The sequence below is a fragment of the Eurosta solidaginis genome, chromosome 1 (assembly GCF_040869045.1).
Source record: "Eurosta solidaginis isolate ZX-2024a chromosome 1, ASM4086904v1, whole genome shotgun sequence".
Taxonomy (NCBI): domain Eukaryota; kingdom Metazoa; phylum Arthropoda; class Insecta; order Diptera; family Tephritidae; genus Eurosta; species Eurosta solidaginis.
The window spans coordinates 113,158,411-113,172,730 of NC_090319.1; positions in this window are offsets into that span (position 1 = coordinate 113,158,411).

Sequence of the window (14,320 nt, forward strand, 5' to 3'; positions counted from 1 at the left end):
TTAACAACTTTCATTTGATACCTATATCGTACAAACACATCCTAGAGTCACCTCTGGTCCACCTTTATGGCGATATCCCGAAATGGCGTCAACCTATAGAACTATGGCCCACTCCCTTTTAAAATACTCTTTAATACCATTTGATACCCATGTCATAAAAACACATTCCCTACCCTAGGTTACCCTAGGTTCATTTTCCTACATGGTCATTTCCCCTTATTTTGTCTCCAAAGCTCTCAGCTGAGTATGTAATGTACGGTTACACCCGAACTTAGCTTTCCTTACTTGTTCTGCTTCTCTTTTCTTCAAAGCGGGTAAAAAATTTACTATCTTCCGACCGTTGTAAATACATAAATTCCGTTTTAGATAGCGTACATCTTCTATCTTTCTTTATTTATTTCACCTAGTGATTCCACCATGGGCTGTGTCTAGCTTAGATCACCATCTTGCTCATCTCTTTGCTTTTAATGTTTAAGGTGTTCTATCATTATATCACATATCGGGTTGTCTCCGCATTTTCGCCTCCACTGTCACTGACTCCGTGAAGGTTTCGTCGAATTTTATCGATGTTGATGGTCCTGTGCTGGATATAGATCCGGTACATCTCGGTAACAAGCACCATTAAGGTACAAGCCCGACCATCTCGGGAACAATCACTTGACCGCATTAAACTTTCAGGCCTACCCGCCCCACCCCTAGTTCCGTGAGGAAATATGTCATTAACAAAAACACCCATGATTGACAAAAGGAGTTTACCGACGCTGTGTGGATAAGGCTGTTCATGTTTTTATATTAGTCGGATGTGGAATGTGTGTCATTCATTATGCGTTTTCTGCAGCGATTTCAATTTCAATTTTTGGCAGTTTCGAATGCACGACCTGTTCAGGAGCTCTATATGCTATTTAGCATTGAGCATTTCGGGCGTCAGTTAGTAAATATAGTTAAGGGGTCAATAGGAGACAGCCCGCAACAGGTATGGATGCGGTATTGTGAGAAACCTGCAACCTTCTCCAGTCAGCGTCGGATAAGAAAGGTACCCATTCTTGCGACTCCTAACAATCTATCGGCTATCCAATTGCCTTGCATACAAAGTTTCTTCTTAACCAAGTGCTGTCACCAAGTGACTTACGGATTTTGTTGCGCTTTGGTCCAGTGGAGAAAGGACACTCTCCTGTGTTACCTTTTCTGCGGGCTTTATAAAACCATTAGTTAATGGACTGCACCAATATATTCCATAAAAATTTTGTTTCAATCTTGGCAAACTGTTTAAACGTTTTCAAAATGACTTGAACCCACAAAAAAAACTCCAAATTTACTACATTCGTATTCCCTACTAATTTACACAACTACTACAAATTTTCAAAATTTATAACCTAATTTGAAGGGTGATTTTCTCAAAAATTAGTGTTTTATGACCCCTAGTAGAATCTTTATTCCTCTTCTTGGTTCGGTGTCATATATACTACTGCACTTGACATACTGCTGGGTAATATGTTAAATTAGCTTAATTTTATTTAGTAAATTTTGATAGGATTTTTTATAGATAGCTCCACATCTTACTACATGCCCGCTTTTCTAGTTCACATTCTTTTACACAGCTTCTGTGGTCGTTCGAATGTCTTGTAGTTTTCAAATTGAATAGTAAAATATGTGCGGACTGTTTTGTTAACAAGTCATTGGAAATGAAATTATGACCGTTCCTTTCTCGCATTAAACGAAGCATATCAATTAATAGATGCTTCAAATCTTATACATTTAATAGATATGAACGTATGTAAGTTGATGACTATACCATCTGTAGTAACATACATATGTAGGTATTTGCATCACAAAATATTTTCTTACTGTGGAAAACAGAGCTGCACAAATTTATTTATCCCAAAGAAAGCTAGCTCGCATTAGCTATGACATGAACTGGTTTATATTTATAAAAATAACGGTTAAGCCTCTCCCAAAAATTTTGAGTTTTCCTCACAAATTGGCTAAGTACTAATACCATATTCCCTAATAGCTTTTAAAGCAAAAATTTTTGCTTTTTATTAGACAGAATTGTTATAACTTATAAAGTGCAACACTTCGTCATCAGCATGGATAAACAGATTGTTTTAATTTACTGTTTCCTGCTTAGGGGCTAAATGTAGTTCTAAAGTAAACGCTTAAGAAATACTTTGACAATTGTTTTTGTATTATCGGCCTATTGATACGCCTAAAGCGTACTGAGGTTTAGCGACCTTCGAAATGGACCTATCTGCGTAGCTATGGCAGGAGTCTGAAGAAATTTTCTATCTTATATTACGAAATTTAAAAAAATAATTTTTCAATTATAGAAACACAATAATTATTATTACTATTATAAAAATTATAGTAACAGGCTTTGAGCTCGTATTCGAACCTGGTTCAAAATATGGTTCACTTCATTTAATCATTTAATGGGTTGAATAAATTTAAGTTACGGAAGTTTTAAGAATGTTCACTCTCTAAGGCTTTCAGTCAGATTCAAGGGCCACGAAGTTTTGATTAAAACTTCTACTGGACGTAATAAATTGATTTCTCTGTTAAGATTGTGAAGCGCCTTAGAAATATCTCTTCTTTTATAACAACTAGTTCTGCATACTTGTATTTCATTGTTGAATAATTTCGTAACAACTTCGAATAAGTCAAAACAGAATTTTTGAATCTATTTGAAACGAGATTCTAAGATAGTGTAACAAATATGAAATAAGAGAGCGACTTGCAAGGTTTAGAATAACAGCTTTCGACTTTTTCGACGTTTGGGACCAAGCTGCTCGATGCATCCAAAAATAAGGATATATAAAATGCTATTTAAATGAGATCAATTTTTCTTATTAATTACTCGAATGGTAAATGACATATTGCTTGACAGCTTTTTCAACATAATTGCAATAGTTAAATCAGCACCTCATTTCAAGAGAAAAAAGGTATTAAAAATAAATTTAAAGATTAAATTTTATATTTTTAGGTTGACTGAAGGTGCCACGCCTACCTCACCAAAATCTTGGGTTCAAACCCGGGCAAGGCAACATCAAAAATTGGAAATTGGAAGTGGAAGTTTATAAGCTAATTTGTTCTTCTTTAGCTGCTCTGACATTTCTATTTCAGGCTCAGCCCATTTTTCACACTCAACCAGAGAATTACAAACACAAAATACATGGATTGGGTGGGTTCGTTTGTATTTTCGTGTATCTGCCCATTCGTATGTATTTCATTCACTCGTTCAAAATAGTACTCTTTTTTTTGGTCGACTTTTGTTTAAGCGATTTCATCCCAAACCGCTTAGCCAACTGAACTAGCTTACTTAGTGTTGTTGCCTTCTATGCATTTCTCTAATCTACCTAGCGTTTTATTTCCACTGGCTTGCAATAAAAGCGGCTAATATAAATTATTCGATTAATCATGACATCACTAGAGGGGGCCAGCTATGGGGGAGTGTGGTGTCACCACACAACATTTTTTTATTTCAAAGTAATCGCAGGCTTGCAATGTAATATTTGAATCTACGATTAAGGGTCATCTTAATTATCATATGTTATGCAACCAATTATTTCATTCCCATTACAACCTAGTCAGCGTCTTTCGTTGTAATGAATATCTGCTGATCGTATACGAAACGAGATCTCACATAGCACGATTGCTACAACTAATTTGTGATTATTTATTAAAATTCTTGTCACCGCAACAGAAAACATTGTTAGAGCAGCACATTTACATGCAAAAATAATTGAACAACAATTTTCCATTCAGCCACAAATTGCTGACCAGAATCTTTAAAGTTAACTTCGCTAATCCACGATTGTGAATGACGATGAAATGGACATGAAGATGAGGATTGAGTATATGCTGCTAGATATGCTTGTTCTAGCAAAAGAAAAACTTTTAGAAGGGTACACGTACCAAATTCTAGGTTCTAGAGGATGTAATCACGTTCGCCGCGACATGTGTAAATTGACAAACCAAAAAGGACAATAACACCTTAAGATGTATAAGTGGAAGTTAAAGTTGCCGTAGTGATACAGGAGATACAAGTGTTGCCAAGCTGTGAATGCCACCATGAAACTGAGTTGTTGGTATTGTTGTTCAACTAAATCGCGTTCAATGCTAAAAACTAAAACAAGTGGCCAAATTGATTTTGCGTTTTTGCCGGTTTTAAATTTAAATCGGTTTAGCATTTAGAATTTTTACGCTTCAGGACATAGCCGCTACGTGATTAGTTGCTTCTTCGCTGTACTAACTCTTGTACATATGTTGTAGTTGTTATTGCTACAGTTGTGATTAGTAGTTGTTGCTGCTGCCGCTGCCCATCAACGCAGGACAAGGCAAGTTGTCGAACAACCTGGGAGGAAAACCAACAGCATCGTCTTGAGTAAAAAGAAGAAAATAACTTTGTATGGTGTGAATTAATTTTTTTTTCATAACTTTCTATGTGCGTAAGAGTGCGCGTTCCGAGCGCACGTGTTCAACTGGATGTTGCAATTTTAATTGAACTAGCAATTAATTAATTTCAACACACTCTTTTTGAGGTGTGAAGGGTATGTGCCTCTTACAACAGGTACCTAGGTACTTACATATATATAACAATAAAATAAAAAGCGAGACAAAAACTATTAAAATTATAAACTTATGATCGTGGAGTTCTAAATTTCTTTATCTTGGCGTTTTAGAAAATATAAATAAGAATTCAACAAGTAAGGAAGTCTACATTCATGTAATGGCAAATATATAAGAAATATCAAAGATTTATATTGCATTCTTCTCCAGCAGGAAAAGAAGCTATTTGATTACCAATAAACTAACGTGCACTTTTATCTGTGCTTTTTTTTTTTTTTTTTTTTTTTTTTTTTTAACAAAAGCTTTTGAAGGCAATGACCGCAAACTAGGCAAGGGTGGTTGTTACTTGTCAGCTATTATACCTTACCGTTATAATAAAAATATTTACCATATGCGGCACGTCTCATAGAAATATTATTATTATTTTTTTTATTATTATGTATTTAGGCTTAAGTTGAATTTTAAGGTCCACTTGCAAAATGGCAAGCTATTTTTTTTTTAGCTCAGAGCTAATTGAAAAAATTTTTAAAAATATATGAACTTAATCCCTCATGTCAGGTCAACCCTGAGTTAAAAAGTTAACTTGCCATTCTACAATTGGGGCTAGGACTAACAAAAAAGGGCACTAGCTGCTTTGGCCATCAGCTCACAAGTGATATAGAACTAAAAACCACCCTTAGATGGCTTTTATTCTGGATAAATGAAATCGGATGTGGGCATTGGAGGCTTACATTTTCTTGCATATTTATTCGCCAGTTTTTTAGAAACTTTGACATTGTAGGAAATTATATGATATCATATTTCAACACACAATTTTTTTTTTTTTTTCACAGGTGCCTTATTATGTGACTTGATTCAAAATAAATTTATTTCGGATTAAAAAAAATTTACGTGGTGTGACAGCTTTCGAATCGCATTTCCTTTCGAATCGAGCTACAGAATAAGGCCGGTACATTTCAAAGTGGAAGCGAAATACTTTCCGGAATCCGGTAAAGTAGGGAACTATTAGTTAGCTTGTTTTAGCAATTGAAAACACAATAACTTGAGAAAAACGTTAGGTGTCCTTACGAAATTTGTTATGCTGGCTTATATGTACTCAGATATCGAAAATTTTGAAAAATTGATAAAATGCGACAATTCGTTACCGAAGACCAATAAAGTGATGAAACTAGATTCGTGCATTGAGTTTAGGGCAAAAAAGAGAAATTTGCTCAAATATAGGAAAATAGACGTTAAGAAGAACTAAATTTATATATGTTGCATGCCGTAAACAAAAAGCCGCTGAAGATATCGAACTGAAATTTAATACGGGGATTTTCCACGCAGCTGTATATGGATGTTTTCAACGCTACGGACGTTCCAGCCTGATACAATTGTTTGAGTATTAAAACAATAGTTGGCAAGGGATCAGAAAATTATATTTTGTTATAAATGACATTCGTAGAAATCTATCCGAGCCAATTACAAATATTTTCCTTAAGCGATAAACAGCTCCTTTATGGGAACCTAAACTTGCTGTTTGTGCGTTCCGGAAACGTTCCTACTATTTGAGGTGACATAATATTGTCTAAGAATTTTACGAAACGGTTATTGCTGCATGAAAATGTTTTAGTAATGGTTAATAAACGAATATACAAGATTTTTAACTCCATAACATATATCTCTACAGCGATGTTTTTTGTTAGTCAAAAATCGAATTGACACTTTTTTTCCAAATATGCACATATGCAAAGTTGTGTCGAAAACCGCAATAAATCTTGCAAAATTTATTTTTCAACTTTACCCCGCAGATATGAGAAAATCTCTTTCAAGTAAATTTACAAAGAAATGAGCGTTTGGACGGTCCAAATTGGGGCATCCTTAGAAACCTGACTGCTACTGCTTCTTGAAAAACATATAAATTCCGTTAAGTGTTAAAATTTTTACACGTCAAACCAAGGACACGACTTATTTGCGAAAAATCACTTATTTTGAAAAAATATATTGTTCTTTTTAAGCAGTTTTTATTATTAGTTTGACGAAAAATAATGCATTCTGAGCAAATGTATGTTGTTGTTGTTGTTGTAGCAATGCTTCGCCCCACCTAACAGCCGCGACCGATCACAAATTTTCATCAATATCCTCTAACGGGATTCCAAGGAAACTTGCCCTTTCGACATGGGTGGACCATAAGGAAAGGGGTGTTAGAGGCGTTGGTTCCACATTACAATTGAAGAGATGGTTGTTGTCATGTGGGGACACATTGCAAGCGGGGCATACATTTTGTATGTCGGGGTTGATTCTGGATAGGTAAGAGTTTAACCTGTTACAGTATCCAGAACGAGGTTGAGCAAGAGTGACATGCGTTTCCCTGGGGAGTATGCGTTCCTCTTCCGCGAGTTTTGGATACTTTTCTTTAATTACTGTATTCACCGGCAATTCCCGGCATAAAGGTCCGACGCCTGTTTATGGAGTTCACCAAGGACCTGCTTGTGTTTTTTTGCTTCATACGGCTGGGTTATCAGGGGCCGTATTTCCTCAAAATGCTTTCGGAGATGACTCCTTAAGCCCCTAGGCGGTGCTGGTTAATCAATCAGATGTCTGTTGGGATGCTCAGGTTTCTGGGTATTCAACAGGAACTGTTTGGTCAGCATCTCATTTCTCTCCCTGATGGGGAGTATTCTCGCCTCATTATGCAGATGGTGTTCTGGGGACATAAGAAGACAGCCCGTGGCAATTCTGAAAGCAGTACTTTGGAAGGCCTGTAGCTTCTTCCAGTGGGTAATTTTTAGGCTTGGCGACCATATGGGTGACGCGAGCACGTAACCGGCTGGCTAATTGCTTTGTATGTAGTCATGAGCATTTCTTTATCTTTTCCCCAGGTACGGCCAGCGAGGGATTTGAGGATTTTGTTACGGCTCTGAATTCTCGGAAAAATTTCGGCTGCGTGCTCACCAAAATGTAGATCCTGATCAAACGTCACACCCAAGATTTTGGGGTGTAGGAGAGTGGGTAGCGTAGTACCATCGACGTGGATGTTCAAAATGGTCGACATTTGGGACGTCCATGTTGTAAATAAGGTCGCGTAAGATTTAGTCGGTGATAATGCGAGGTATCGCGAGGCGAAAAAACTGACGAGATCAGGGAGGTAGCCGTTTATTTTATTGCATAGCTCATCGATCTTTGGGCCTGGGCCTGTTGCCATTATTGTGCAGTCATCGGCGTAGGGAACGATTGTGACTCCTTCCGGTGGAGAAGGTAGCTTAGATATGTAGAAATTAAACAAAAGTGGGGATAGGACACCACCCTGTGGCACCCCTTGTTTAATTCTCCTTGGTTTTGATGTTTCATTTCTAAATTGCACCGATGCCTGCCGACCACCTTTTAAGACATGGGGGAAGGTTAGACCCTTCCAGGTCTTGCAGTAACGAGCCATGGTTGACCGTATCAAAAGCTTTTGATAGGTCTAGCGCTACGAGTATTTTTCTACGGTGGGAGTATTGATTTAAACCGCAATTTATCTGGGTGCCAATAGCATTTAGCGCGGTGGTAGTGCTATGAAGTTTTCTGAAGCCATGCTGGTGAGAGGCTAGCTGAAAATTTGCTTGGAAATAAGGGAGCAAAATGGCTTCAAGCGTCTTTGCTACTGGCGATAGGAGAGATATCGGACGATACGACTCTCCTATGTTAGCTGGTTTCCCAGGCTTTAGTAGCGGGACCACTTTGGCCATTTTCCATTTCTCGGTGACAAAGGTGGAAAGAGACAGGTTGAAGACATGCGCTAAATATTTGAAACCCTCTTTCCCTAGGCTTTTAAGCATTGGCATGGCTATGCCGTCTGGGCCCACTGCTTTGGATGATTTAGCGCGACCAATGGCGTCCTCAACCTCTTTAGTGGTGATGGTGATTGGTGACGCGCTGAAAATGTGTTTATGTGCGTGTCTATTGGCTCTCCGTCTATCTTTGTCGACCGTAGGATGCATTATATATTGTCAGCAGAAAGCGCTCGCGCATTTTTTCGCATCCGACAGAACTTTGTCGCCAAAGGCGATGGAAACTTAGTCGGATTCGATAGGGACTTTACGGTGGACCAAAGTTTACCCACACCGGTAGAGAGGTTTTAACCTCTTAGGTGCTCCTCCCATTTCGCCCGCTTGTGTTCGTCCACAAGCAATCTGATGCGTTGGTTTATATCCCTTATTTGGGGTCGCCTGGATCAAGCTGTCTTATAAGGTCACGTTTTCTCGCTAAGTTTGCGGCCTCCGCCGGGAAGTGGGGCCGGATTTCGGGAATTCTCCCGGCGGGAATGAAACGTGCCGAGGCGGATTCAAAGACCTTACGGAAGGCACGCTCCCCTTGGCGGGCATCAGTCGGGATAGGGACGCTTCCCAAGGAAGTCGGTTCTATGTACCGGAGCGACTCGGGATTTTTCCCGACCAAGGACTGTCATTTCAGTGTGACCCCATTTGTAATTTGTAATTTGTTGCGTCCCTCCCACAAATTGTGTTCCCCCCAGCAGCTCCTTGCAGCAGGACTGCTCCATATTCTCTTACTCCGGGAAGGCATCGAATCCAATCCGGGTCCGTCTCCTTACCCCGATTCTGAGAAATCGTTTTGCTGAATCTGCCGGAAAAGAATCTTTTTGGGACGGTCATACTCTGTTCAATGTGTCTCGTGTAAGGGATGGTTGCATCGGACAGGTTGTTCTGGGCTTGATCCAAAAACCCGACGTCCACGTAACTTTTATAAATCTTTTGTGGCTCCTTGCTGTTCACGCCCAAGGGCGTCCCGTATTCCACGCCTTAGCGCCCCTCCCCCCCACTACCTTCCAGCAGCTCCACTGCTCAGCAAGCCACAACAAGTACCCGCTGCTGCTCGCGCCCCACGGCGCCAACAACTCAAACAGCTGCTACCATTCATAACTACTACCTTCGTAGTAGAGTCGGTAGCAATGCTGAGCTTCAGACCCTGCCCCCGTCTTCTCCCCCCTCTTTTCCGGCAGCAATCGTGTAGGTCAGGGAAACAGACTCTTACTCCCTACCTCCGTTTGCACCGTTTGCCAGCACAGAATATATATGTTTGCGACATCCACCCAATGCAGCTCCTGCCTTGGGTGGTGCAACTTTCCTAGATGTGCTGGTGTCCGCGACGGCAACCCCCCGACGGGTTTCATCGCGCCATGTTGCCAGGTCGCAAACCCAAATCTTCCGGGTACCCCAATGCTTGCCCAAGGACGCCCAGTCCCAGGGCCACAACAGCAATTGCGTCCTGGCCTTCCACAACCCGTAGTCACCCGTCACTCACCCCCAGAGTGGCGGCGTCTCCCCTTATGCACTTCAGAATTCTGCAGTTAAACTGTAATGGACTAACTGGGAAGATTACGGAGATAGTCGATTTCATGAAGCGGCACAACATCCGCATTGCTGTGGTTCAAGAGACTAAACTCACAGCAAGATCTGCATTGGGTATAATGTCCACAGGAAAAACCACGAGAGCGGAAATGGGGGCGGCCTCGCGTTTATCAAACACCACTCTGTGCAATATTATATATTTGATCCTGGCATCGACCGCAGGGACAATGTCTTAGAACGTCAAGGCCTATCTGTCCGGTCAGGCGATGCAAACCTAGAAATCATCAACATCTACATCCCTCCTGCCACCTGTTTCCCCAGTGGATACCGCCCTAATATCAGAGCCTTACTCACTGGCAACAATCGCATTATCTTACGCGATTTCAATGCCCATCACGATCTATGGCACTCAAACTTGCGGGCGGACAGTAGGGGTGAGATGTTGGCTGATCAAATAGAAGAAACGTTGTTCTGCAAAATAAATGGAGACGCCCCCACACGTATGGTAGGAAGCTGTCACCGTTCTCCAGATATCTCAATCGTGAGCGCAGAACTCGTAAACTGCGTCAACTGGCAGCCGATGGTAACATTGGCATCCGACCTATACTTATTTCGCTCGAGCGTACCGCCGACTTCATCGTCACTGAAAAACGCACTTTCATAAACTTCACTGAGCAAATGTATCGATGTTTAATATATATCATGGACAATTTTTTGAAGATTATCTAAATTAAAAAACTTAGTAACTAATCATATTTGATTAGCATTTAATATCTTCTATATTAGCCAAATAATTGGATCAATATTTTGTCTTGTAAGCAAACGTTTACACCCATATGAACGTTATGAAATTTATCAAATCGTTTTGTTGACCAAGTCCTTTAAAAAAAAAGACCGATGTGAAAATATATATTTATCTCTGATATAACATATAAAGATAAGCTATATGAGCTTTGCACAGGCAGCGAAAACGATACGAATTAAAAGCCAATGGATAGGCCATGTTACGCTTATGAAAAAAGCGATTACTCATCTTTGTAATTTTCGACACCTTTTTATTTAAAATTGGCAGATGGCGTACTAAAGAAGTTACTAGCACACTTTTCTTGTACAGTGAAATATAAATAAGATCTATGCTCGAGACCAACAAACGTAAAAGCTTCAAAGGATATTGGAAATGATTGAAAGAACTTTTTAAGGAGACTCAATATCAGTTCACACTTCAAATTTCAACATTCTAGGTGTATTATTTACTAAATAATCAGGTTTTATGTGTTTTCCTAAGTGTTATATTTATAAAGAGTGGGCATGTTTATCATCCGATTTCGCCTATTTTAAGTAGAGATGGGAGATGAGTGCTAAGGAACGTATATACCAAATTTCAAAGATATCTCAATATTTACTCAAGTTATTGTGTGCACAGACAGACAGACGGGCGGATCGGTATGACTTAGTCAATTCCTTTTTTCATCCTGAGCATTTTGATATATGGAAGTCTTTATTTATCTCGATTCATTTATGCCGTTACGACCGTTACGACAACCGATATGTTAACAAATTAATATAATCTGTGTGCAAAGCACGCTGAGTATATAAAGGCAATAACTTTACTAGCCATAGTTGTACTCAATCATGTGACCAACACTGTCTATTATGTATATCACTTCAATCTAATAATCGCAAAGCAGGCGCCTCCCTGTAAGTGAGAGATCTACTTGGCTATGGTAAAACTACAAACTTACTTTGATATGATAACCGGTCACTGTATTTCCTTCATTAATTCCACGTAATTAAATCACTTTTTGAAATGTCATCATAAAATTGTTGCTATTAAATTTCAACGAGACAGCTTCCAATCATCACCCCACCAAAATAATACGTGTTTTTGAATACAACCATACATACAAATATATCATCAATGAATTTTCATCCAACATGCAGAAAATAGTGTAAGTTCGTATTATTTGAAATGAAAGTCGAAGTTCGATATACGCTTCTATTTTATAAAAATTATAAGACAATCGTACAAACAAAGAAATAAAATGCCTGCAAAAAAGAAAATTCCTTAAAAAATTATAATTTCTGGTAAAAAAATGTGGTTAAAAAATGTAGGAAAAAATTACAGTATGCCCAGAAATAATATTGCAGCTCGGAAAAAAGTATATGCTGCTTTGATGCTGCCAAAGCGGCTCTCGGACGAATTACGAATGCGCCGTGTGGACGGGCGAATCGCGAACTACCCGGTAAACTATTTTCAGTGTCAATTAGGTGCTATGCAGACATCGTTCAACCCACTTAAGTTACAATACTCTACTTTTGAACACATACAGGTTCAGCCCCATCTAATTTTGCTATATCATCCCTAAGAATTTAATATAGAGATCTAACAGACACTGTCGTTGGCTATATAACCGGTCATATAACTGGCACTACTTACAACATTTCCTAAATGTAGTATACGCTGTATTACACTCTGATATAAGCTATGTATATGAACTGTAAAACTTTGGTTTTAACATTGTGCGCAATGTACGATTTACTTTGCTAGTCATAAAGATAAGAAACCAGACCACCAAATTAAATCGAATCTAATTTTTATCACTTTGCTAAATTGATTTTTAATTTTCTTCGCGCCCTGTTTGCCACTTCTTGTAGCAAATGATTAGAGGAAGGGTAATTTTCACTTTTTTTTTAGTGAAGGTAGCGGTAAAATATCTGAGTACCGTGGTGGCCGGATAGCCGTATGCAAAAGCCCAAACATTTGCAAAAACAAAACTGTAGAAGAGAGAAAAATTGATATTAAACCATTTTATGGTCTTTACCTAATTAGTTTAAGGAAGAAGACAAGAGCGTTCACCTAAGAGGCAATAACAACGGTTAAAATTGAATTGAATGCGTTTCTTTCAGAAATTTAATGGCGCCATTATGTACTTTCAAGCGGGCATATGTATGTGAGTAAATATAACAACAAAATTATAATTTGTTAGTTCAAGCGCGATATCCAGATCAGAAGAAAACGCCCAAAAGCCAAATTTTAGATATTTTTATTTCAAAATTTTATTATTAATTTTCTTTATAAAATTGATTCCAAAATAAGTGATGCAACCATAAATTTAAAACTGGAAGTATTCTTCAGCTTTTCTAGGGCTCTTGAAGAAATACTCAAGAAATTCCAAGAAATCCTTGTACATTTTAATTGATGCATGCATACCGCATCTTCAACGAAATTTTGTAAAGAAAGTGATTAATAATGGTGAAAAAATATGATTTCAAAAAAAAATTCAACTTTGGCTTTCATGGAGTAAATAAGAAAATTTCTTAAGCGGTTTATCATGAACTGTATACCGTGCTTTAGAGTGTTTGGCGATGATATCAAAAGCTGCAAAAAATGACTGGATCGTGTGCTAGGAAAAGATAGTGCATAGTGTTTTCATGTGCAAACAATCAGTGGCGGAACCATATGGGAGGCAAACTGGGGGAGGGTTCCCCTCCCAAAGCCATCGTGACTCTAAAAATGTATGACCGTTATAAATTTGTACCAGTTATTTACTTAAAAAAATACTAAATTTTTTTTTAAACAAAGAAGCACATCCAATATTATTTATATTCGTTTTTATAAAAACTCTTTTAATAATTTGACGAAAAAATGTCTATTGCGTATTGATCAAATTCCTCAAATTTTTACGTTCTGGGAAGTGGTCTTGAGTATTTATTTCATATTTGGCATATTGGCAGCCACGAAGTACAATGACAAAGCCTATGGTAGCATTTATTTTGAAGAGTGGGTGGAATATTAAAATCTTCGCTGGGTGCTTCGTTGCTGCCTGCGTTTAAGAGGACAGAACTCTCTGAACATTGGTTACTAGGTCGCGCTTTTCATTCTGACAGAAATTTGACCGTGGCTTGAAACCTTGCGTCTCTCGGCGAATTTCGGGTAATATTTAAAAATTTTGAAATGCTCTGTAGGTATAATGTGTATCTAGTGCCGTATTTTAGATGAGGGGACAGCGGTGTTGCTTTATGGTCTTGTAATGCTTAAATTTTGAGGTGGATATGACAGTATTTCGGACAAGTTGATCGCTCTTCAATGCATTAATTAAAATTGCTGTGTATATTTTTTTTATGAACAATAAGTGTACACAATTTTTCATAGCCGGATTTTTGAAAAACAATTGGCAGACCTACAAATTGCGAATTTCTATGCATGTTCTGTATAAGCATTTTTCATTTACATATATATAGAAAATGCGCGTAGTAGTCAAACGATTATGTGATTCTTGCACAGGGCAATTCTTTTTTTAAAAGGAATGGTGGATAACAAATTTCATCACTATATCTTCAGCGTCCTCCAAATCGATGCAAAGCTTTTTTAACAGATACGAACGTCCGTAGAAGGCGTCTAAAATTGTATTTTGCGTTTAAAA